The sequence below is a fragment of the Halictus rubicundus genome, chromosome 18, assembly GCF_050948215.1.
Source record: "Halictus rubicundus isolate RS-2024b chromosome 18, iyHalRubi1_principal, whole genome shotgun sequence".
NCBI classification, from domain to species: Eukaryota; Metazoa; Arthropoda; class Insecta; order Hymenoptera; family Halictidae; genus Halictus; species Halictus rubicundus.
In genome coordinates, this window is record NC_135166.1 from 2,912,798 (window position 1) to 2,938,517 (window position 25,720).

General features: G+C 45.5%; 1 protein-coding gene across 2 annotated transcripts in view; it reads right to left on the reverse strand.

The window, feature by feature from the left end:
• Daam (disheveled-associated activator of morphogenesis-like protein) overlaps positions 1 to 25,720 on the reverse strand; it is a 98,251-nt gene that overhangs the window by 54,882 nt on the left and 17,649 nt on the right. Inside the window, exon 1 of one of the 2 annotated variants that reach the window (XM_076803276.1) lies at positions 15,785 to 15,915. The exons of the other annotated variant lie outside the window; for it this stretch is intronic. The gene's annotated coding sequence lies outside the window, so the exon portion shown is untranslated. Of the gene's footprint in view, positions 1 to 15,784; positions 15,916 to 25,720 lie in introns of those variants that run through there. 2 annotated transcript variants of the gene reach the window in all.

The following is a 25,720-nucleotide window of genomic DNA, read 5'->3' on the forward strand; positions in this document are numbered from 1 at the left end:
GGCGGTGCTCGTCTCGCCGAGGTTCAAGAACGCTCGAGGACACCGGTCATAAATTATTGACGGGCAAATTGTGGTCGGAAGCGAATCGCTATAATAAGCGCGACACACAGGGGCACAGGAAACTCTCCGCGCCGCGGGAACGCGCGTAGAGGCCGTTCGTGATTCTAAGATATTCGGGTCGCGATCTCCGAGGCCGTTCCCTCGGCATTAGACATTTCTCGCACGTCCTCCACTTTTTTTGTCCGACATATCGATCCGTGCTCGAAACCGGCCGATTTACGTACCGATCGGTTCCAGGACGCACTAAAATCGGCAGCGAGCAAATCCACGAAACATGTCCACCCTGTAAATCACGTCCGACGTGACACGCTGTAGAAAGTAAACGAACCGTCGCACGCAACGTCCTACAGTTGTCCTATAGTTGTCATTCGCCCGAGGACAGAAATTGAAGATCGATTTGCAAACCTTGCGACTGTTTTGTAAACAATAGGCACCGGAGTCGTTTCGACCTTTCGCGCGGAGAAAGGACGTTTGTGTTTTGGTGCGACCTGTACATTGGACTTGTCGAATCCAAGAATAATTTTTATTTCAAGCTTGTTGTAGCGTTCTTAGAAAATCTAACAGTTAATTTCAGCGTTGATAAATTGATGGAATTAATTTTTCGACCTGTCAACAGGTATACCGATGCATCGAGAGTAAGCTTGAAAAATATTTGCAATAAAAAAAGGACGCGTGGTTCCCGGTGACTTTAACGAATCTTCTATAATAAATTTCAACGTCGAAACACTACCGTTATTTTTCCTATTAATTTTTTGTATCAATAGTATGCTTATAAATCGTTAATTTAATTTCGCTTTTGAATTTAAAAGGTTTCCGATTAAAAGATCGACCGATTCCCCGTGTTTTTAGAAAGATCCCAGCCTTTCGAGAAGTCACGGATGTGTATACCTGTTGCTCGACAAAAATCGTGACACACTGACCCGAGCGTTCGGTTTTAGAATAAATTTAGTGGACACCTCGGTCGTTAACGGTGCCCGGCTCCAATACTCGTGACGGGGGACTCATTCACGATTCGATAGGCGTGCCGAAAGGTCGATCTACGAGGATCTACGTGATCGCGCCGCATCATCGACGTTGTTTACGTGACGCGCGATCGAGCGTCTACGGAGGAGGCTAATTACGATTCCGTCGCACGTAAATCGAGAACGTACCGCCCGGATTCGCGAATTCGATGAGACATCCGCGACGTTAATCGTCCAGGCCTTGGCGACATATACAGAGAAATTGTACTTTCTCAATTTGTACTTTTGGGAATTCTTACAATCCAGACTCCTTCAGAAAGAATTCCCAAAAAATCCTGGCTCCTTCAGAAAGAATTCCCAAAAAATCCAGACTCCTTCAGAAAGAATTCCCAAAAGATCCAGATTCCTTCAGAAAGAATTCCCAAAAAATTCACACTCCTTCAGAAAGAATTCCCGAAAAATTCACACTCCTTCAGAAAGAATTCCCGAAAAATCCTGGCTCCTTCAGAAAGAATTCCCAAAAAATGCAGACTCCTTCACAAAAAAATTCCCAAAAATTCCAGACTCCTTCAGAAAGAATTCCCAAAAAATCCAGACTCCTTCACAAAGAATTCCCAAAAGATCCAGACTCCTTCAGAAAAAATTTCCAAAAAATCCAGACTCCTTCAGAAAGAATTCCCAAGGAATGCAGACTCTTTCAGAAAGAATTCCCAAAAAATTCACACTCCTTCAGAAAGAATTCCCAAAAAATTCACACTCCTTCAGAAAGAATTCCCAAAAAATCCAAACTCCTTCAAAGAGAATTCCCAAAAAATCCAGACTCCTTCACAAAGAATTCCCAAAAAATCCAGACTGCTTCAGAAAGAATTCCCAAAAAATCCAAACTCCTTCAAAGAGAATTCCCAAAAAATCCAGACTCCTTCACAAAGAATTCCCAAAAGATCCAGACTGCTTCAGAAAAAATTCCCAAAAAATCCAAACTCCTTCAAAGAGAATTCCCAAAAAAATCGCAGGATTGTTTTCGTATCGTCAACTAGCCAATTTGCTCGAGCAGATCGCAAGAGCTGGGTGCATCGGCGAGTGGCGCGCGGACTCGCGCAGCAAGTTGTTGCAGGGAATTGCCGGTGCGCCAACTATGGCCTCGATCTCGCCGAAAAAAGAAATCGGAACACGTTAAGCATGATCCTCACCCCGGCAGCCTATTACCTTCTCGGCAGTTATCGTGACGAATCGTCGGACAGGCGGTTCACAGACACGGGCTGGCTGTTAACCAAATCTAGACCAGATCGAGGATCGAGGATCGAAGAAAGTGGCCTGGGCCAGGGGTGCAAGAGGGGACGACGCGTGAATGGGCTAATCGTATCTGGCCGAGGGAAACAAGTCGCCGGCGATCATGGCACCGAGCATAGGAGTGGTCCGTGTGTTTCCCTGTGCAGCACAAGCGGCGAACGAACGAACGGTCTCTCTCCTGTTATCTGGCCGAGTGGGTCAGTGGGCCGCCATTTTTACCGGGCGCTACCAGCCGCGCGCGATAAACCCACCTATCTGAACCGGCCGATTTTTCACCTGTCCCCTCGTTACATTCTCCCATCGTTTCGCGAATGGAAATTTCACGCATCGGCGCGCTCGCGATCGGCGAATCCTTCGATCCTTTTTTCTGAAGTCCATCCTACCGCAAGAGAAGACCGTGCGAGATCAGAGCTAGGCCGAGGCTGATAAGCACGAGAGTTCGCCGCAGTCGTGCGAGTCGCAACCACCGTTGACCATTTTATAACCGCTGATCATTTCCGATCACCGGTTGGTTTCCGCTGATGGTTTCTATGGCTTCCATCAGCGGAAATATGGAACCTTCCGAACGGCCATGGGACAACGCGTTCCGTGGTCGCGTGCGCCACCGGTATACATCACAGGTAAGAGTCTTACGCTCTCCTGGAAAACCACTTGACACGGGGACCGCCGATCGGCTCCGATTAATCGTTTTAGCCGCGATACCAGCGAGAGAAAACGTCCGAGCCCCGGCGAGCACGCGAAACCTTGCCCAACGAACTAGGTAACCCTAAGCTAACCCTTTTTTTTTTTTTGGAAAGTGGAAAGTTTCCGGTAGCTGCATCGTTGGCGATTCCTCTGTCGATTCAGATTTTTACTCGAGAATTTTGATCCTCGTTTGACGATTTTTGCTTTCGCAGACACCTTTCTCGAACTTCCAACCGGGGACGACGAGTTAACTCGTCATTCGCGCCACCTGATGACAATTTTTTACGGTTTTTCTTAAAACAAGGACTCGCGCGAGGTGCAGGCCTGTGCCGGAGTCATTTCTGACCCACATCGATATTTTAATAGAATAAGATATTTTCTTTGCTAGAAGAAGTTTTGAAAATAGTGTTTAAAACAGTATTTTGTTTTAGGGGTTCTCAAAATAGGGAGAATTTTATTTGATGTGCTTCATTTATTTCATTTTATTTCCCCTCTTCTTCGTCACAGTGTAATATTATTTCTGAAAATATTAATGTACAGGGTGTACACAGAATGAGTACTGTGATTCTACACGTCTGGATCGGTGGAGGTTTGTAAACAAAGTCTGTGCACACATGTCTTTGACCTTGGCCTTGAGGGTCAAACTTTTTTCACTGTAACGAGGAAAAGAAGACCTGTCAGAGTTTTTAATATATTTATTGTCCATATTGCGGACACCGTTATTATTACCCTTCCAATAATATATTTATATTCCAATTATACATTTCAGGAGAAGACGAGAAGCATTCAGTGTAGCCTAGGGTTTCATTTAAAAATTATTTAACACTAGATTTACGGGACCCGTCAAAATGACGGATTCTAATATTTTTAAATTGCGAATATTGAGATTGTAAAAATGCATCCATGATCAATTATTTAACAAATTGATTTCTTTCGGCATATATTGTTAAAAAAAATGGCTACAAACTTTGATCGATACGTTCACCTTATTTTGATAAAGTAATGTAAAATAGTCATTTTTAGTGTTCCGTAAACCTAGTGTTAACCCTTTACACTCGGCGCTATTTTCAATCCAAAACTAAATTTTCCTTCAGTCTTACAATATTTTAAGTTTATTCATACGAAACTTCTCCGATCTCTACATATCATATTTAAATGTTTAGTAATCTATTGAATACAAATTTTGTAATGCAACAAATATTTCGTAATATTTTTTGTAATTTCTTTGAAATAATGCCACAACAATTTCTAGTGGTGCTTCAGAGTCACCGCTCGAGTGCAAAGGGTTAATGTATCAAATTTATGCAAGTGATTGTAAAAATGTCTTGCTCCCCTACACACGCGTATGCATGAGTGGAAATACTGTGGCACAACAAAGCGGAAGAACTAATGGTTGAATTTAGGAAATGAAAAGTAATTGAAAGTGGAAGGTCGAAGTTATACCCGGCGCTATTGTTGCGAATGATCGGACACAGACTTCGCTCGTCGAAATTGATTGCCAGCGCACAATTAGGATCGAAAATACGCGAGAGCCGATCACGAAAGAACCGATCTCGCGAGAGACGATCGGGCATCGCGTGCGAGCGAACCGTGCTCCCGTGGGAAAAGATGAATTTACGAGAGTCACCGATTGCTAAATTGACTAATTTCTCTCGTTCGTCGCGATTATCCGCTCGCTGCGTGCATCTGTACGCGCGCACCGCCGAGCTCGCATTTATCAAGCCACTTTCTACCGGGTTTATGAAACACGCTCCCGGTATAGAAATTATCGCCGCTTCTCGGCGAACTTCTAGCGAATGTCACGGGCCTTTCGCCAGAATTATTCTTCATTTTATCTGTCCGATATGTTTTCGAGTTTATGGCAGATCGTTGAATGTACGCGCGGCATATTTATTGCCGATTTCGTGTAGACCGGTCTGTCAGGATACTAGAGAGCTCCTGCCCGCATGTGCAGCAGGAAGTCCGATAGAGGACCTTCGTCGATTCCCAACCTACTATGCTACTTTGTGTTATTGGCTGTGGCAGCGGTATCCACTGAAAGCCCTACAAATCCGGCAATGTTTCTGCACCCAATCCACTCTCTTCGTCTAACGCGCTTATCAACCCTGATTTTACTCGTACAACTCTGCGCAGGTGTGTGTGTACACTTCGGGGAATAAATCTGTTGAGCTACTGCACGCGAAACGTCCGATTCTTCACCATAACATGTTCAAAGAGCTGTATGTATGTCACACAGCCGATTTCTCTGTATATGTCACCTGAGTATATGGTATATGAGGCTATCTGTATATGGTATATGAGGCCTGGACGATAAACGTCGCGGAACTATCCCCATTTTTTGGTCCCTCGCATGTTCTTTCTTTACCCACAAGATTGTCATCAGTGACGAGAAGTCAGTGTCGTCATCTAGACTGCGGATTTGATGCATTCATGACAAAAATTAGTAGGTGTAATTTTAAGTGGGAAGAATATTCGAAAAATTTGAACATACTATTACATTATTTTCAATTTTCTAAACATAAAAAGAAAGAAAATCAATTTCTGTTTCACCTCAGTTCCTCGCAAATCAGGTAAAAAAATTCTGTCACAAAGATCCGCAGTCTAATCACATAATTCTAATTTCCCTCGTACAACAAGAACACTCGACAGTCACATTGGTTAGCATTGAAATAAACAGTTATTTAACACTCTGGCTGCCAAACTGGAGACCTGAAAAATTCCATAAAATCAAAGTAAAATCGAATTGAGTAGTCCTCCAACTTTCTCGCATTTTACAGATCCTAACTAAATTTGGTACAATGAACATATCAACGTAGAAATTCATTTTAAAGCCTGGACAAATAACTCCGTCACCCGCGTGTTAAACATTGAAATTGGATATCTACGATCTGCTGATACAAAGGAGATAACTCTTAAAATTTGTCGTTCTTCAAGTATCGGAAATAGCACAGTGACGATAGCTTTGTTAACTCGAGGCTTGCAGCGATTACAGCGATGCAGCCCCGTCGCAAATTAGCGTGCACACGTCGCATACCTGTCGGAAGGTCCCCGAACGCGAGGTGGCCGTCGACCGACGAGCCATGGGAGATGTTAGGGCACTTTGAACGACGGTTTCGACGGCACGAGCACTGTAGCCGAAACGTTTGCGGGCTGCGGTCACGCGAGACGCGTTCTTAATTCACGGCCGAATCTTTCTGAGTCACACAACGCCGCGCCGAGGAACGGCGTGGGTGGAGCGCGAGACCCTTAGGCCCAGACGAAATCAATAATAGCAGCGAAGTCCGCGATATATAACGTGGGGACGATTCCGTGCACGGCTGGAAACGCAGAAACCAGCCCTCCTTCGTGAAACTCGAGCCGAGGACACGGAACGGGCCCGATTAATCTTCGTTTAGACGCGTGCTGACCCCTTCGGTGATTCGCGATCGATAGAAAACTCTCTCTCTCTCTCTCTCTCTCTCTCTCTTTCTCCGTTTCTCCTCGGAGGCCGATGATTTAATTAGAGGAACTCGAATGACAAGGGCCGGTACCGCGGTGTACGATTACTTCTGCCGTTCCCCCCTTACTGGATCGCTGCCAGTGCGTCGTCCCGGCGAATAAGAGCTGCTCGAACGTCGCCGAATCCAAGTTTCCTTGGTATCGAGCGGCCTCGTTGCAAGTACGCTTTGTTTACGCCGGAAACCGCAGCCCCCGAAGTAACTGGCTCGATGAGAATTCATTGTTCATCGTACAACGACAACTACGCCTTTTACACGGTTTCGTTGTACAGCAAAGTCTCGATCCAAGCCCGAGACACGGGTCCCTGCTGTGACATAGATCGTGCAGGGCTACTGTTTTCTTGCGCGACCGCGTCCGCCGTCGATTAAACCGCTGAATACTGTTCAAACTATATCGTGTTTGGTGTCATTTCAATCAGAAAAATAAAAAAAGGAATAAAGTAATGAAAAATAAAGAAGTTTTGCAATTTGATTGGTTCGCACCGATGTACCAGACCATGTTTACAGCTCCTTGACCCCCCGCGGCGTTTGCCCCCCAGTGGAGGGGTTAGGCGAACTAAGATCATGTAGCTCCGTTCGGCTTAGATCGAGGCGTTACTGTACAACTTGGTTCGAAATGTTCGTGGCAACGCTGCGACAATGCTTCCCGGCAAGAAATATTCTTTACAGTCTTCTTTACGCAGACCAAAAATCTCTATTCGCTTATGGCAATTTCTGTACCCCCATGTTACTCCCAGCTTATTTTTCTAAAGTAATGTAAAATAGTCGTTTTTACTGCTCCGTAAACCTGGTGTTAATCGTACCATTAGAATTTCATTGCCTATTACAGTAACGATCGACCAGTGATAAATAATACTACTCTACTTGAAATCGCTTTTAATAGGTACTTACTCTAGTCTCGGTTTTTCTTCGGCGCAAAACGTACGTAAGTATTGCTCCGTTCAACGGAAAAATATATTAACACGGATGTTAATTGATCGTAACTGTACTCGACTCGTTCGGAAACTGTACTTGTATTACTTTTCGTCGGTTTGCTCGAATTACACGATGACATAACCGCCTCGTTACCGCTGCAGCCTCCTCGATTGTTCTTGTTCGCAACGAGATGCTCCGCACCGTGCAACAATAATTGCTCCGAGTTTTTTCGCGCGACCTCTCGAAAACAGAGATTTCCACGTGGCGATACGCGATCCAGTAATTACGACTACGCGAAGCGCGAAAAACTATCGGCTACAACTATCACGAGATTGCAGATAGGATCTGATCCGGTAACGACTTTAATTGTATAAAATTATACAGAGTCTACGCGGGGTCTGGGATGAATTACGAATCGGCGGTTAATTGCTCGACAAAGATTCTCGGACCGAGGCGAGCGAAAACGCGAGCCGAGTCGTTTTCGTTCGGCAAAAGTACCGTAAAGCATCCTTTTGCGCGCAAAGAAACGTCGGGAACTGCCGATGAAAAATGCGATGTCGCGAAAAAAAAACAAAAAAGGAAAAAAAATCCCCCGGTACGAGAGAGTAATAAGCAATCGCCGTAATGATCGCCTCGAGTAGCCTTCTTCTCTCTCTCTCGCTCTTTTTCCTCTCCCCCATATTTTTTTCTTCTTTTCGCCTCCTCTTCTTCTCTGTCGGAGCGGAGCGGAGCGGAGAGGAGAGGAGAGGAGAGGAGGTTGACGGTGGCCCGTCGCTTCTTTCGAAGCGCGCCGGAATGCGTTCGCAATTTTTCAGCTGTCAGAACGCGGAACAGGCCTCGAATTTTGCGCCCCGTTCCTCTTTTCGGAGGTGTTATTCATCGACGATTTTATCGGCACGATCGAGAAACGATCAGGATTTATCGGGCAGGGGGCGCGTCTGTTTTTCGTTGACCGTCGATGCCTTGTCATCGTTTATCAAAAACCGTACGGGAGACGCCTCGACGGTTTTACTTGCGCGTCTCTTTGCGCGGCAAAAAAAAAAAAAAATACCGCCTGGCAGCAAACGTGCGAAAGTCGAGCGCGAGGTTTTGACTCCGATACCGAGAGAGAATGATCGAAAGTATCGTTATCGAGATCTCCGGCTTTTAGACGCGTCCACTGAGGCAAGAAAGTTGCCCGTAGATCGGATCTACTAAATTGAAATTGATGATTCTATTTGGAAGATTGTTTCAAATATTTATTCTGCGAAGACTCCGACAGTTTTTTTGAAAGAATTCAACGCTAAACCTAGCACCGAAAGTCGAAATGACCGGTTCCAGATTTTTTATTTTACAATCAACCCTTTGCACTCGGGTGGTGACTCTGAAGCTCCACTAAAAATTGTGGCATTTCAAGGAAATTAGAAAAAATATTATCAGACGAAACACAACATCGCAAAACGACGACGTCACATTACAAAATTTGTATGGATTGCTAAACATTTGAATATTATATGTGGAAATCGGATCAGTTTCGTATGAATAAGAAAATATTCTAAGACTGGAGAAAAATTTAGTTTTGGAATTAACGCTAGATTTACCGAAGCCGTCAAAATGACGGATTCTAATATTTACGAATATTGAAATTATAAAGATGCATCCATGAGGAATTCTTCAACAAATTGATTTCTTTGGGTACATATTATTTAAAAAATGGCTACAAATTTTGACAGATACATTCATGTTATTTTTATAAAGTAATGTAAAATTTTTGTGCTCCGTAAAACTAGTGTTAAAATAGTATTCTAAGACGGGAGAAAAATTTAGTTTTGCAATTAACGCTAGATTTACGGAACCCGTCAAAATAACGGATTCTAATATTTTTAACTTACGAATATTGAAATTATAAAGATGCATCCATGAGGAATTCTTCAACAAATTGATTTCTTTGGGTACATATTATTTAAAAAATGGCTACAAATTTTGACAGATACATTCATGTTATTTTTATAAAGTAATGTACAATTTTTAGTGCTCCGTGAAACTAGTGTTAAAATAGCGCCGAGTGCAACGGGTTAAATATATTCAGTAGAGTATGTACTACAATACGAACCGCACAGAATCCAAATAAATTCAATCTCGCCATTTTTATGACACAACTTTTAAGGTTCGGCGAGTCTGGTGTTAACAATTACAGTATTGCAGATATTTTCAGTCGATTAAAATCCCACAGCTCCACCATATGATAAGTGGGACTGCTGATTTCATGCATTCATGACAAAAATTGGTAATTTTAAGTGGGAAAAACATCAGAAAAATTTGAACATACTATTACATTAATCTCAATCTGCTAAGAATGAAAATAAATGTCTGCTTCGGGTAAAAAATTGTTATTTTGCAGGAAGATCCGCAGATCCAGCGGGAATCTCTTTGGATTCGAGGGAAGCGCCAAAACGAGGAGGGAAGAAAGCCAGGAAATTCGCGGCGAGGGAAGAAAACCGCGAAATTTCGAGGCTTTCCGGGAGGACGCGATTCAGATGCAAATGCGAGCAAGTTGTGCGATGCAACCGGGTTTTTCCGCGCGTCGTGCGCTCTCTCCTAAAATCGCGAATAGCCGAAGGAAAGACGGTCGCCGGCAGCGGGCGCACCCGCGCGAAAAAGCGAGCGGGGCGAAGAGGGCGGCGGGAGCGTGCGCGAGGAACAACGAATGCTTGAACCGATGCCAAGATCTCGGGCTGTTGGCTTCTTCGTCGTCGATGGAGGATCCAAGGAAACGGCAGAAGCGATCGGCCCGACGGATTCTTTCCCTGGCCGAGAGAAATCATATCTGCGTTCCCCGGATTTGTTATTAAAATGAGGGGACCCGTCCCGCTTCTAAATCTCCGGTTATCCGATTCCCGGACCCTCCTCGGAGATTTGTCTGAATATGGTTCGAAATAATTATCGATCAGCGTTTACGCGAACTCGGCTCGTAAATCTGATCGGGCCCCGTCAGAGCGTCTGTTAGAAAGTTCGCGGGGCCTCTTCTTGGTTCTGTTGCTGGAATTGTTGGAGGAGCTACGGCGATTCGATACTTATATTCTTCGCGCACGATTTTATGTTTGTTCTTTATGGTAGCCGGTCGATGCTCGCCCGGTTTTTGCCGTGCTTCACACTCGGGAAAGCGTTCTCCGATATTTTGTTTGGCTAGCTTAGGATACTTTCCTGCGAATTCCTGGCCTCCGATATTCCAATGCCACGTCTATTGTTAACAGGTTTTTCAAGTGCAAGGACTTGGAAACTCGCCTTTCGCAAGATAATTTCGTTTGAGATAGTACGTTTTTTTCCTGAAATGTTTTTCTTGTTCTATGAATGCCGTTGTCTAAATGGTCAATTTTCTTTTATTAATGGTAAAATCAGCACTGTAACTCGAGAACGATACGAAAGAAATCGTACTCCCGTGAAACTCGAGGTCTTGAAGATGGTATAGCACTTTTATTACGATATTAAATGTTCTTCCCATGAAACGAACATCGCATCGTAAAACGAAGGAATTATTTTACCTACAGGAATCGAAATTAATTTGAAAAGCCTAAATACAGCTATCTAGAATAGTAAACCAGCACGCTCCAAATTGTAGGGAAACAATAAAAAGTTCGGAATTAATGGACAAGTCTAATACCTAGGCGGCTATACGTGGTCTTTCGCAATTGGTTCAGCTGTCTAAACAAGGGAGACAGATCACTCTCCCCTAAATTCGGTAGCCCGGATGGTAACCTCCCACGATCCAGCGAGGGAACAATGAAATTCTGGAAACGTGAAGTAGGCGTGGTCACATATCGTGGTTTCGCCACGATATTTACGACAACAGTCCAAGGGTCAGCGAATTAGAAATAAGTTTACCGTTACCGAGTCTCCGGCGTGGAGTTGCGGCGTTTCGTTCGTTTGCAAAAGCAACGAGAAGTTCGTTAGGCGACTCTGGTCATTATCGCGGCTATGCCGCCCGGTTTATATTGGAAAGTAACGCTTCCGTGTTCCGAGCATCGCGCCGTTTAATTGTAACACGCGGAGGCAAATGTTTACGATCGTCACGTTCTCGTGACTTTCCAGCTCGGCCTTCTTGTCAGCCGATGATACGGAACATTTACGCTACCAGTTTGCTTCTCGCTTGCTATTTTCCTTCGGCTCGATCCTACATTCGAATACTATTTCCCAGCTGCGGCTGAAAGACGCGACGCCGACACCATTTTCAGTGACACTTAATTAGTTTCTAAGTTACACGGTTACTTAATTCTTCTGTCTTGTTTTTTCGTACATTTTTGTGCACTTAAATATTCGAATTTCTCAATCCTTAGATTTTCAAATATTCGAATACCTGAAGATTCGAATTTTCGAATATTCAAATACCTGAAGATTCGAATTTTCGCATATTCAAATACCGGAAGATTCTAATTTTTAAATATTCAAATACCTGAAATTCTAATTTTCAAATATTCAAATACCTGAAGATTCTAATTTTCAAACATTCAAATACCTGAAGATTCGAATTTTCAAATATTCAAATACCTGAAGATTCGAATTTTCAAATATTTCAATTACTAACTTCACAATTGTCCAAATTTTTCCTCATATTTTTCAAATTTTTGTACATTCAAATATCCAAATTTCTCAATCTTTAGATTTTCAAGCTTTCAAATTTTCAAATATTCAAATATCCGAACATTCGAATTTTCAAATATTTAAATTTCTAGCTTCAAAGATTCCCCAATTTTTCTCTCATATTTTTAAATTTTTGTACATTCAAATATTCAAATTTCTCAATCTCTAGATTTTCAAGCTTTCAAATATTCAAATATCCGAACTTTCGAATTTTCAAATATCTCAATTTCTAGCTCCAAAAATGTCCTAATTATTCCACATATTTTTCAAATTTTTGTTCATTCAAATATTCAAATTTCTCAATCTCTAGATTTTCAAGCTTTCAAATATTCAAATATCCGAACATTCGAATTTTCAAATATTTAAATTTCTAGCTTCAAAGATTCCCTTTTTTGAACAAATTGTCTGATTTTTAAATTTTCCACTTCAGTTTGAATCGAAATAAGATCGGACAATTATATGTGCATATAAAAACGAAATTCCTTGGTACTGATAGCATCTAATATTTATTATTGAAAGCTAAACGTTCACTTTTGCTAGGTAACAGCAAATATAATATTAACAGTTTCATAAGAACGACGTATAAAAATGATGAATAAAAACCCCCTATTCGATGAAACGTGTACATTACTACCGCCTGAACTATTTCTAAAATAATTGAAGCTATAATCGCTACTGCACTTATTTGTTGCGCACCGCAGCAAGCGTGCGAATATGAAACTCGCATAAGGTAATTCATTAAGAGCAAACCGCAATTCCTAAATCATTCGAAACTTTCGAACCATACTACGCCTGTACGCAAAACGTCCTGAATAACCGTCTACACGATTTGCAAACAAGATTTACACAAGCAGAAATGGCCCAGAAACGTTCCACACGACTACTTCGGAAATAGTTCAGATAAGTTTTATCGTCGAGTTAATATATTTGACTTTTGCCACCATTCCCATGCCCGGCAGTGCATGATTCTTCATTAACTACGTTCCTCGACGATTTCGTTTTTCGCCGCGATAACCCGGCGCGATCGTTTCCAGGCCGGGCATTAGCCTGGAAACGGCTGGATCCTCGGGAAGATCTAATCGGGCGAATCGATCGGGAACTGTAACGCGAAACCTTTCTCTAATTTCCGACCGTTGATGGAAATGACCGGGGACCCGTTAACGAGAACCAGTTTCGGCGAGATCGATCCCCGCCGGGATCGACGAGGCGAGATACGGATTCGTATTAAATATCCGTTCGCCTAACCTTGCGGATAGGTGAGAAAGTGGTTTGAACAGCGGCGGCGGCTACTTGTACTTTCCATGCCGATTCCCTTGGCACGGGAACGCGTCCCTAATAGACGATAGTCCTCGGTCACGATGCTGCGATCGGTCAGCTGATAGAAAGCGAGTATGCGATACGCACTTGACGGATTTACTGTCCGCGTGAACGTCGATCGACAACGCTCGGAAAAAAATCGGGAAGAAACTTGTCGGTTGCGCAAACGTTGCAGGAAGCCGGCGGCGAGGAGCCTTCGTTCGCGGCGCGTTTCAATCGGGCCTGATTGCGATTAGCCTAATTACTAATCCGATTTTATCGGCCGTTTTCTTCTCGTTTCCGTTCGGAATGTTCCTCGAGCAACGGCCGTATCCCAGTCCGGCCCGAAAGCGGGTTTCACAACCAGTGAAAAACAGGTAAACGACGGAGACGATGCGAGCCACAGCGTGGCCCTAAAAGTGTCGTTTCTCTCGTAAACAATCTAGCAATAACTACGGAGATTTATGCGAAACTGTCTGCATTGATTCTCACAACTCTTTGTACGTTTTCCGCGTTTTGCGTTTTCCCTGCACGTTTCTTGTCGTGGTAGCAATAGCAATCTGTGAATACGCCCTTTTATCTTGTTTTTACAGTCTTTACTCGATATATGTCCCAAACATCTACCCGATAAAAGTCCCACAACTACCCCCACTGTAACATCCCTAACATCCTGTATATCCCCGCATGTTCTACAACCCTCCGTGTTGCGGACATATATCGAGTATCCACAATCGTAGAGGATAAAACAATTACCGAATAATTACTGAAAATGAAATTTCCGCTTCCCCGAATTTGTCGGACCACGCGCGAGCGAGTTCGATTTGATTTCGAATTGAACCGCAGCAGGCGGCCGATGTAAATTTAACCGTGCACCACGTCTTCTTCTTCTTCTTCTTCTTTTGCGGTGCAAAAGAAACGGATCGATGAAGACTTTATCGGCGGACCTTGTCGTGTCCGATCCCCGGCTCGGTCCTCGTTTCATCGTCGCGCCGGCCTGATATCTTAAGCAGTTAATTAATGCAACGCCACGGGCTCGTCACCTTCCTGCTTCTTCTCGCGTTACGTAAAGCGGAGAAGTGGCACGGAGACGGCGACACCGGAACGATGTATTCCGCGTTGCACGCGTGTCACGTGCGTCTGCGAGCTCGACGAGGCGTCGATGATCCTCGATGAGAGAGGATCTCTCCGCGGCGCAGTCCCCCTCCGTATAGTCCGGCGGAGCGCACCGAAATGACGCGTCCCGCGACGTATCGCGTCCGACTTGCGGTATTTCACCGACGTGACTGTGCACCATGTGAAACTCGATGACTATGGGCGGACACACGCCGATCGCTGACAGCAACACGTTTCCGGACAAATCCGACATTTCGTCGCCCGGCGAACACACGTGGACCACCTTCCGTTTCGAGTTCCACTCGCTTTTTTTTCCCGTGGCGCGAGACACAGCGTTTACTCCATATATGTCGCCGAAGCCTGGACGATCGGAGTCCCAGAACTACCCCCGCTTGGGGCTATGGACCCCCGTGAGGGGCCATGAACCGAGGCTCCTGTAGAGATTCTAGTCTAGAGCTCCTGGCCGATCTATGTCACCGACTAGACCCGTGTTCTGGACATGTATCGAGTAAAGACTGTATTTCGGGATGTCTCAGTGCTTTTCCATAAACAATCCTGCTAATCGTAGCGATCTCCGCGATCGTGGGATCGAGGAGTAGGAATTGTACTGGTCGAAGGAAGTGTACCTGGTCGATCAGAGTCCCAGAACTACCCCCACTGGGGGCTATGGACCCCCGTGAGGGGCCATGAACCGAGGCTCCTGTAGTGCGTCGTATCTAGAGCTCCTGGCCGATACATGTCACCGGCTAGACCCGTGTTTTGGACATGTATCGAGTAAACACTGTACTTCGGGACGTCTCAGTGCCTTTCCGGCGCTTTTGCGTAAACAATCCTGCGAATTATAGCGATCTCCGCGATCGTAGGATCGAGGAGTAGGAATTGTACTGGTCGAAGGAAGTGTACCTGGTCGATCAGAGTCCCAGAACTACCCCCACTGAGGACTATGGACCCCCGTGAGGGGCCATGAACCGAGGCTCCTGTAGAGATTCTAGTCTCGCCTCTAGAGCTCCTGGCCGATCTATGTCACCGGCTAGACCCGTGTTCTGGACATGTATCGAGTAAACACTGTATTTCGGGACGTCTCAGTGCCTTTCCGGCGCTTTTGCGCAAACAATCCAGCGATCTCCGCGATCGTAGGATCGAGGAGCGAATTGAACGAGGATTCTCTGAACACGAGAGGTTGGAGCGACACGGAGGAGATCGCGCCGGCCGGCTCGGCTCGGCGTTTGATCGCCTAATCATCTCCAATATTCAGACTTCCGGCAGCGGTCGCATCCTCCTGGCAATTGTCGCGGCGCGGCCGTATCGTCTACATTAGAAAATAGCCGACAAAAGGCGATTCGCACTTACGGGTCAGCGGGGTTGGGCCTGGTGAGACGGCTCGTGCAGGCCGCTCTCATCGGGCAGCCGATCGCCGGACATCGATTTCGCCGTGGCAGCAGCTGACGTTCAACGTCCTCTGTCGATGCTTGCTCTGTCGGGGCGATTCGCCTTCAACGACATCCCCGACCGGGTCCGAACCGTGGCAACGAGGAGGAGGGTGTGCGCGCAAGAATGCGCTCGGTTGAAGGCTCACCCTCGTAAACGAATTTAAACCGAATCCGAAGGAGGGATCCGCTCCGGGTTTCTCACTCGCGTACACCTTTGACGATCGACGTGACTAGTTGCACGACGAGGACACCACGGACACAGGCACACGCGCGCATCCTCGTCAACAAGACGCACCACGATGATTCACTTAAATGGACGATCTTAGATCCAAGAGGGACCGAGAGAGAAACGAAGAGAGAGAGAGAGAGAGAGAGAGAGAGAGAAGCGTTCACCACGTGGTACAGCACGACGCGACACGGCCCGAAGCACGGCGAATTCTGCGAGGGCTTTGTGTGCGTCGTCGGGCACGCGTGTCTGCGTGAAAATGCGTGTTCCCGCCGCTGTCACGTGGCCCTTAAGCCTGGCTCACAAGGGGCAGAAGAATCGCGTCCAGAGGCCGTTGCGCGTGGTCGGGCGCGGGGTACCGTCGGGCCTGGCCCGGGCTGCGCTTGCCTTGCACGGGAAAGAATCGGCCGGGCAGGAGGGTAGTTTATGGCGCGGCACCCCATAGGGGACTGGGAGCCCTCGTGCCATGGACCAAACATCTGCCCCGTACCGAACCCCACCACCGAACGGAGCCGCGTACGCATTTCGACCAGCAGCCGCCGCCGCCGCCGTCGCCGCCGCCGCCGTCGTTGTCGTCTTTTCCCCTCGCTCCTGTTCCCTTTCTTCGTCTCTCGTGCGCGCCCTCGGCGCGGTGCGTGCCACCGTTTATTTTTTTCGTCCCTTCCCGTTTTTCCCTCGCGGCCTCGCCTGGTCGTTCGGCTGAGTTTCAGCCACGAGCGAGCTTTCCTCCTTCGCCGCAGGTTCTCTCTCCTCGTGGCTCGAGAAAATGGTAAACAGAGCGTGGCGAGAGAGAGAGAGAGAGAGAGAGAGAGAGAGAGAGAGAGAGAGAGTGCACGCACGGGCTGCTGCGGGGACCCGGTGGTGGATGCGTGCACGGACAGACTCGGGCCCGGGAAAGGAACGCCGAGGGCGGCGATGTCGGAGCGATTAGGGCGGTTCCGGGAGATGCATAATGCATAGGCGTTGATGCATGCTCCTCCGGATCGATTTCGTGGCATTGTTTCCAGGCTGCGAGGGATTGCGTGCCGCGGAGAGGTGTTGCGACACGCTCCGTGCCGATGTGGGATGGAATAATAATCGATACCCGGGCACCGGGAATTAATTCTTGCGGGCCCGGTGCCCGGTGTTCCTCCTCGTACGGTCCTGCCCCTCCGATCCGGTTTCGAAAAATCGATATCCTCGCGCTGCTTTCCCGAACGTTCGCGCCGAAGGGTGCAATCTGGTAGACGCGTTCGACATTTTCTTTTCAATTGTCATCTTCTGGAGGGACGCCGAAAGTTTGAGCCTCCTGTGGAATTTTATTTTACGTTGTTGTGAAAGAAGTTTTCAGGCTGATTGAAACATTTTTTTGAAACTTTCGTCATAGGTTTGACGAGCTTAGCAGTCACGATTTGTTCTCGAGGAATCACATTTGCCTTCAAGTGTGCAGTTTTAAGGCACGTTTATAAAATGTTTCGTCCAATTGTGTGTGGCATTCGGTTTATAATATCATAGATTGTAAGATCAATTAGTTAACACTAGATTTACGGGACCCGTCGAAATGACGGATTCCAATATTTTTAAATTGCGAATATTGAGATTGTAAAAACGCATCCATCAGCAATTATTTAACAAATTGATTTCTTTGGGTATATATTATTTAAAACATGGCTACAAACTTTGATCGATACGTTCACGTTATTTGTATAAAGTAATGTAAAATAGTCATTTTTAGTGCTCCGTAAACCTAGTGTTAACCCTTTGCACTCGAGTGGTGACTCTGAAGCACCACTAGAAATTATTGTGGCATTATTTCAAAGAAATTACGAGAAATTTTACGAAATATTTGTGACATTACAAAATTTGTATTTAATAGATAACTAAACATTCAAATATCATATGTGGAAATCGGATCAGTTTCGTATGAATAAAATGAAAATATTCTAAGACGGAAGAAAAATTTAATTTAAAAAGAATATAGGGCCGAGTGCAAAGGGTTAAATTACCCTCCACTAGCAAAGCTCTAAAAATTGGTCCTCGAGAACTGTAATTCAAGAAAAACAGTCTCATACTCGCGCAGTTAAATTGTCACCACCCATTTTCATCCACTACTAACAACTCACATGATTCCCAGAAGCATGAAAGGGGCCGGATCTAAAGTTACTAAAAATAAGGTTCTTCCCCATATTTACAAACGCGCACAAAAACTCGAACGCTCTGAATGGCCGGCGACGTTGGAGGGCGAGTTAGGCTACACCACCGGAAATGGAATGCTAATTTAATGCGTCATCACACCCCGTGCGCCAGGCCGGTTCCTGTCCCTGGAAACGGCGTAATTAGGATTGTTTCACGGCTTATTAAGACCGGGATGGCCGACACGAGGCCCGTCAACCGCAGAGTACAGGTACGCCGTGCGTTTCGCAATATTCTATTTTGCAATTCCGCATGGGTTCGCTTCGACGATATATTCGAGTCGCGACACAGTTGAAAATAGCTCTGTTCTTCCAATTACTCGGGATCGATGCAACTCTTGCGTAAGGCTCTTTCTTAAGGTAATTTTCGGTCAGTGCGCAGCGAGTTTCGCAATCGGGGAGGTTGTTAATCTAGAAAATTGTTAATCGCCCTCCTAAATGATTTCTTTCTACGCAATCGGGCGTATTCCCGGGTCTGTCGATCGGCAAATTGCAGAGGGGAACGCAGGAATTGCGATATTTTCCGAGCGTCTCGATCGACGGCGTTCCGCCGCGACGGTGGCCGCGTTGCGGCGAAAGGAAACCGCCAAAGTTTATTACAAAGCGTGCACTCGCACGCGAACGGCCGCGACGGTAATTATATGCGAGCGCAGAGAGAGAGGAAGGGAGGGACGAGGAGAGAGAGAGAGAGGAGAGAGAGAGAGAGAGAGAAGAGAGCGCGTGCACAACTATTTTGCACGACGAGCGGCGATGACGCGCGACCTAGCTGCAAATTGCAGCCGGTCGCAGGAGGGTCAGCCCCGACAATTGCCAGCAATTGACGGCAATTAGGGACAGGAGCCGTGACGGTCGTGATTTCGTCGACGAACGGGACAGCGACGACCAGACGCCTTTCGATCCAGAGGGATGCTCCAATTTGGAGGATGAAAAGGATCAGCTCTTTTTTGTCACGTTCTCCTCGTGTCACTCTGCAAATTTGTCCCCCCACTTCCCCATCCCCCCCCCCCGTCCATTTCTCTGCAAATTAACCCGTTCGCACCGTCAGGAAAAACGAGAAACACAGTGACTTCTCGATATATGTCAGCGACGCGGGTCTTGCCAATGACGTGTATCGTACAGGAGACGTAACCGAGCTGTGTTACGTTTAGGCGTCTCGAGCTCCGTGGCCCCCCAAGAGGTATAGTCCCCGGTAGTGGGGATGATTCCGCGACGTTTATCACCCAGGCCTTGGCGACATATATAGAGAAAACACCGTAATTTTTCGTTTTATAGAAAAGTTACTTTCAGTTATAGGACACTGTAATACGGAATAGAGTAGTCTTTCTTTTCCCAATATAATTTCCATCAATTAACCCTTAGCACTCGAGTGGTGACTCTGAAGCACCACTAGAAATTGTTGTGACATTACAAAAAATAGAAGAAATTACAAAAAATGTTACAAAATATTTGTTACATTACAAAATTTGTATTTAATAGATCACTGAACATTTAAATATTATACGTGGAAATCGGATCAGTCTCGTATGAATAAAATGAAAATATTCTAAGACGGAAGAAAAATTTAGTTTTAGAATGAAAATAGCGCCGAGTGCAAAGGGTTAAAAATAACATATAGACATTCTTAAAATTTTAAATTTCAACCATTTTTTTCATAAAATATTATTTGCACCGAGGCACGCGTTCCCAAAGAGGAAAAACCGGCTCCATGATTTCACGATTCAAGCATTCGACGACATCTATTGTGAGCCTGACGGTTATATAACCGCATAGTCATCATTCCCGCGAATTCGCAGTGTTAATAAATGCAAGTCGACGGGCGCAGTCTGTTTCAAGAATTTTATGCACTTCGTTTAAGGTCGATTCGTGAGAGACACGCGTAACCAAGTTTGCGCAGACGCACGGAACGTTCTCGCTTCCCGACCGTTCTTTTTAATTGCGAAAGGTTGATTAGACGCGAACGTCTAAAAGAAGAATGCGCTCTCTGAAAGCTTCCGACACTTTCGCCCGGACGGCGGACTTAATGAAAGGCGTAACTGAATTCGAATCGAGAGTTTCACCCGGTTCGATTGCGACTACCGTGGAAACGCTTTGTTGAATAAGTGCGTTGCAACTAATTATCCCCGCCGCGCCGCTTTGTGATGCTAATCGAAACGGAGAAATGAGCGTGGAAATGAAAAGTTATTAATAAAAATTAAAATGTTACAAAGAGGAACGAGCCTCGGCCGGATAATTGAAGAACGGTAGAAAGTAAGCGGGTTCGTTGATCCTTTCGCTCGGCTTTCCTAGTCGAAGGCGAGCCTTCATTGTTTAACGAAGAAACAAATTCAAAATAAAAACTTCAAACTTCTTTATACGAAGAAATATAATCCCAAATGATCACACTTGAGACTACTATAGAAATACAGAATTATCTGCTATAGAGGTGGGAAGATTAAAACGTACACTACCGGCCAAAAGTAATTGACCACATATAAAAATCGCATAATTTTCTTAAAATTGAACCAAATGGGTTGAGATTTCTTGACACGTTAAATGACAAAGTTTACTAAGTAACGGGTAAACGAAATGTTGAAAAAATTGGTATTGGTCGTTAATGTTATCGTTACGAGTTATAAACATTCAACTGTGATCACATAAGGGTGAAATTCCTCGACAATGCCGAATATCTGCGACTTTCATTCTTAAGCTCTCATCTTGAAATGTTTATTGCTCATAGCAACGTTCACCGATTTAGATGAAATTTTCACCATACACATAATTAACGTAGATCTACAAAGCGTATTGATTAAAGTCCCATTACAGGCTTAGATAAAAAAGTTGAAAAAATTTAGTTTAACTTTTTTCTTCGCAATTTCGACCAATACCAATTTTTTCAACATTTCGTTTACCCGCTACTTAGTAAACTTTGTCATTTAACGTGTCAAGAAATCTCAACCCATTTGGTTCAATTTTAAGAAAATTATGCGATTTTTATATGTGGTCAATTACATTCGGCCGGTAGTGTAGTTGTCTCTTGGCCCCTTGTACTGTGCGCGCCTCGGAAGTAGTCCCGCGACAGGAACGCGGCGCTGATTGGTCAGAGTGGAAGGCCCAGTTTCACACGCATTTTCGGCTCACGCGTGTAGCGCATAGGGGGTGGTGGGGGTTAAATTTATAGAAAATCTTGCAGAACTTTTGAACGATCAGTTTTGCAAGTGGGAAGCGAATTTCGCGAAGAGGAGAGAGGGGGGATATCTATATTCGAAGGCGAGTAGCATCGCTCGAACGAAGTAAGAGGCGAGACCAGCGGTGTGTCCTTGATGCCGGTTTCTCCTAACAAGGGTTGCCGGTTGGTCTGCTGAAGTGGCGGCCAAATGAACGTCCCATAAAAGGGACGCGCGTTCAACCTTTCCAAGAAAGTTCAGCCTCGGGATTCCAAGAGAGAGAGAGAGAGAGAGAAAGAAGAAGCCCCGCGGGGAAACAAAGAAAAGACGGTTTTTCAGGGAATAGATCGGAGCTGTATCTCCGGTTTTCCGGCGAGAAAAATCATGTTAGAATTCCGGAAACAATCCCCGCGGGTCGGTGTTGTCGCAGCGACAGGGTGTTGCAAGTGCAACTCGAGATGTCAAGCGCCTTGTTATTGATTCCGTGTTCACGGGAGTCATTGTTTCGTCTCGAGAGGTCTGCACACGTTCTTTTCGCACCCGGCCATGTTTGTTGAAAAGATTAGCCGGGACTAGTGTACTCTCCGCGTCTCGCGCCGAAGAGGAATCGAGTCGGAACCCACGGAAACCCGTTGGGAATCGCGCCGAGGGCTTCAAACTATAACATTGAAACCATGCGAAACAATTTGACTGGGATCAACAATAAAAATTGCCCATTGCAATTAGAATTGAGGTTAGAGGCAGGAACGCAATCGTAGAACTATTGGGTCGGCCGGAAATTCCCGCGAATTTTCATGTTTATAGGTTAGGTCTCATTAAGGTGTTCTGTTTTGACATCTTTCAATGCCTTCACTTTGTTTTAACTCTTTACACTCGAACCTAAGAAGTTTACAATTGCATTTGTAACGATTAATGAAATACAAACGAGCCTACCACTGTGAAGATTGTTTTGAACTTGATTGTTTGTAGTGCCATCTCAGAGACGCCATTCGTTAATATTTACGACGGCAATATTTGGCTGAAAAGGAAGGTGCAAAGTTTTGTGGGAAACTGAATAAGTTATACAAATGAGGTAGCTTATAAATAGGTGTTCTAAGATTTACGAGTAAATGTTTCTCCGTGCCCTCCAATATTAACGAACCAATTATCGTCGACAGGCTGTGAGGCCCATATTTTTCCTGCGTGCCGATAACCTCTGTTTTTCTTTTTTCTTTTTTTTTTTTTTTTTGTAACACCAGTCAGCATCTGCCTGACAAATTATTCTCCAGCGGTCGTTTCAACTCCGTAGATGTTGAAATATCAGTTTCTGGTCCGTTCCGCGTGTTTAGTCTCCGAGTCTGTGACGCGAACTAATTGTAAGCTAAACCGTAGGGCGTGGACGACCTTCGGCCCCGGGATGCAGGGGGTCAACGACACGGTGCATGAGTAATACTTTTAGAAAATAACTATTGGAGGAAACTTTATCAGTCGAGCACTTTGCTGACTCACGTCCAACAGAAGGTTGAACAACCTTCGGAAATGTGAACCGCGCTCGCAGGATTAATATACGCCTCCATTAGAGCGGCCGGCGTGGTCCGATTCTCCTCGAAATTTTTATCAGATTCTACCCCCTCGAAAAGGAGAAAAAAATAGAAGCTTGGCAACCGAAGAAATCCCGGATTCGTGTATAACATTATCTTGTTCGAATGTTTCTTGCTCTCCGCGACGGAGGAGAGAATTCTTGTTTATCAAGCAGCAGCTGCGACGTTTTCGTCTTTTTGGTCCCGGGGTGTCACGAATCGGGACTTTAACGTCCCACCTCCGGGCCGCCTCCGGTCTCCTTATCGTCCCTTTCCAGTGAATGACGTCATTGTCTCGCCTCCTCGAAAGCTGCGAGCCGTGCGCGAGCATACGTACAATATTTCGGCAGACGTCGTCGTCGTCGTCGTCGTCGCCGTCGCCATCGTCGTCCGGGGGACTCCTGACTCACTCAAAAAGAGAACAACTCCGGCCATTGTGCACCGGTCCATCCTACTGCCGCGTCCACACGGTTGCCACGAGTCGCGTGAAACCTCGCACGTGAGCTACTCGCCTCGCGGTCGATATCCGACATGAATGAATCACGGGGATTATCGCACGCGAGATACCTCTACTCGGCGGCTTAGATCCAATAACGCGGAAACTCTGCGAACCTAGACACCCACTTTCCAATGAAGCTCCAACGGCTGTTCGCGGCACGGCAGGTGCGAAAAATCGATTTTCTCTTCGCCCGCACCGAAAGTACAGCATTTTCAAAAAGAATTAACGCGTTATTAGAATCCTATCATCGATTGCAGATTGTTTAGTCTGACGTATCATCAATCCCGGAAACCGAATGCTTATTGTTCGGCGTCTATTCCGAGATTATGCTTGAGAGGTTGCATACGAATTTTGTAATCCTATTCCGGAATATGACAAAATTGTAGGGAGTGCTTGTTATTTGTCACTTTCAAGCTTAACCCTTAAGTGGACTTTCAAAATGTACTCTAAGAACGCAACGATTCGATTAAAAAATGTTTAATACTATATTTATATTTCATATCCGTCTCTGTCGAAATGGTAAATTGGAAAACGCAAGTTAGTTACACAAAATTTGAGTGAATATATTTTCCTTTGGTGCTTGACACCAGGTTTACGGAGCATTAAAATTGAGTATTTTACATTACTTTATGAAAGTAAGAAGAACGTGGCTATCCAAGTTTTCAGCCATTTTTTAGATAATATATACCCAAGGAAATAAGTTTGTTGAGTAATTCCACGTGGATGGATCTTCACAATCTCAATGATCGTAAATTTAAAATATTTGAATCCGTCAGTTTGACGGGTCCCGTGAACCTAGTGTTAATAAGGGATAAGATTGGAGAAATGATTAGCAAAGCGGAAAGTGTTTTCTGAAAGAGTCTTCAGTGCTCACTCCTACTGCTTGTAACATAAGACTGGAATGGACAGGTATAATGACTTCGTCTGTATTCTCTCACAGAGCAGACCACAAGACTGCAAATTTGCCGAAGAAGTTATCCAACAGAAGAAAGGTGGAGCAGTGGTACGTTCCAGCCGAGATCACTCTTCCATTTATGCAACTCGGTAGATCGTGTTTTGCGAAACACCCGGTGTAACGTGACGGTATCGCGTTCGTTGAATATTCATCAATAAGGATAGAATTTCACACCGCCTCCAGGACAACGTTCCCGGCGATAATAGGGTAATAGAGAGGCAAGAGCAGGGCCGTTGTGAGCGGGGCTTAAGGGCGCTCGCGATATACTCGCGCAGGGAGCTGACAGCTGTGCCCGATAGCCCACATGGCGTTCTCTCTCTTTCTCTTTCTCCCTCACTCTTCTCTCCCCTCTCCGGTTCTTTCTCTCTACTCTTGTCAGGATGCAGGCCTATCGATTTTATCGTGTAGTTTCGCTAACGAATGGTCGGCCAGACGTTGATTAGAAGGCACCGGTTTATCGCCCGATAGTTATTGACTCGTCCTGGCTCCTTCGGCCAGGACTAAGGGAAGCCCCTCCGGTGTTGTCGCGTCGCCGATACCTCGATCGACCGCATCTTGAAAGGCTCGTTCCGTCCGACAACATTATGCCCGGAGTTACTATTCCGTCCCCTTCGCAAGGACATCTACCGGCAATCAAATCGGGGAAACCAACCGGCGAATGAAACGGTACTTGCCATCCGCATGATGTAAAAGCCCCGAGACGCTATTATTGGAGGCTGGCGGCGGCGTTCAGTATCGCTATGAATTTCAACACGAGTAGCACGCTCGACGATCCTACGACAGTTGTAAAACCTCCTGCTCCGAAAGACCCGGCCCGCTTCAGCGGACTCCATCTTCGCAGATAATTACTCTAATCTCATTCCCTTCGAACGATACATCGATGTGTCTATATTTACCACTCTTACCCTTTGCTGACATCTCAAGTTCACCGAAGAACTGTACTTTTCTCTGTACATGTCGCCGTGGCCTGGATGATAAACGTCGCGGAATTAAATTCCTTGGACGCCGAGGAGTGCAAACATAGCACGGCTCGGGTGTGTCTCCTGGACGATATATGACGCTGGCTGGCCGTGTCGTTGACACATAGCGAGAATTCGCTGTGTTTCTCGTTTTTGCGTAGACTTAAATTATCACAGCTAGAATGTTAGCTTCTTCGTATTCGCTACTCCAGGCAGTGAATATACATATTTCTACGCGGAATTTGATAGTCTCGATGCAAAAGGTAGGTCATCCTACTTAAAGAGACCAAGGTGACCTTGAAATCTCGGAAGCGCCTCTACTGTGTAAAACGTGTACGGTATGA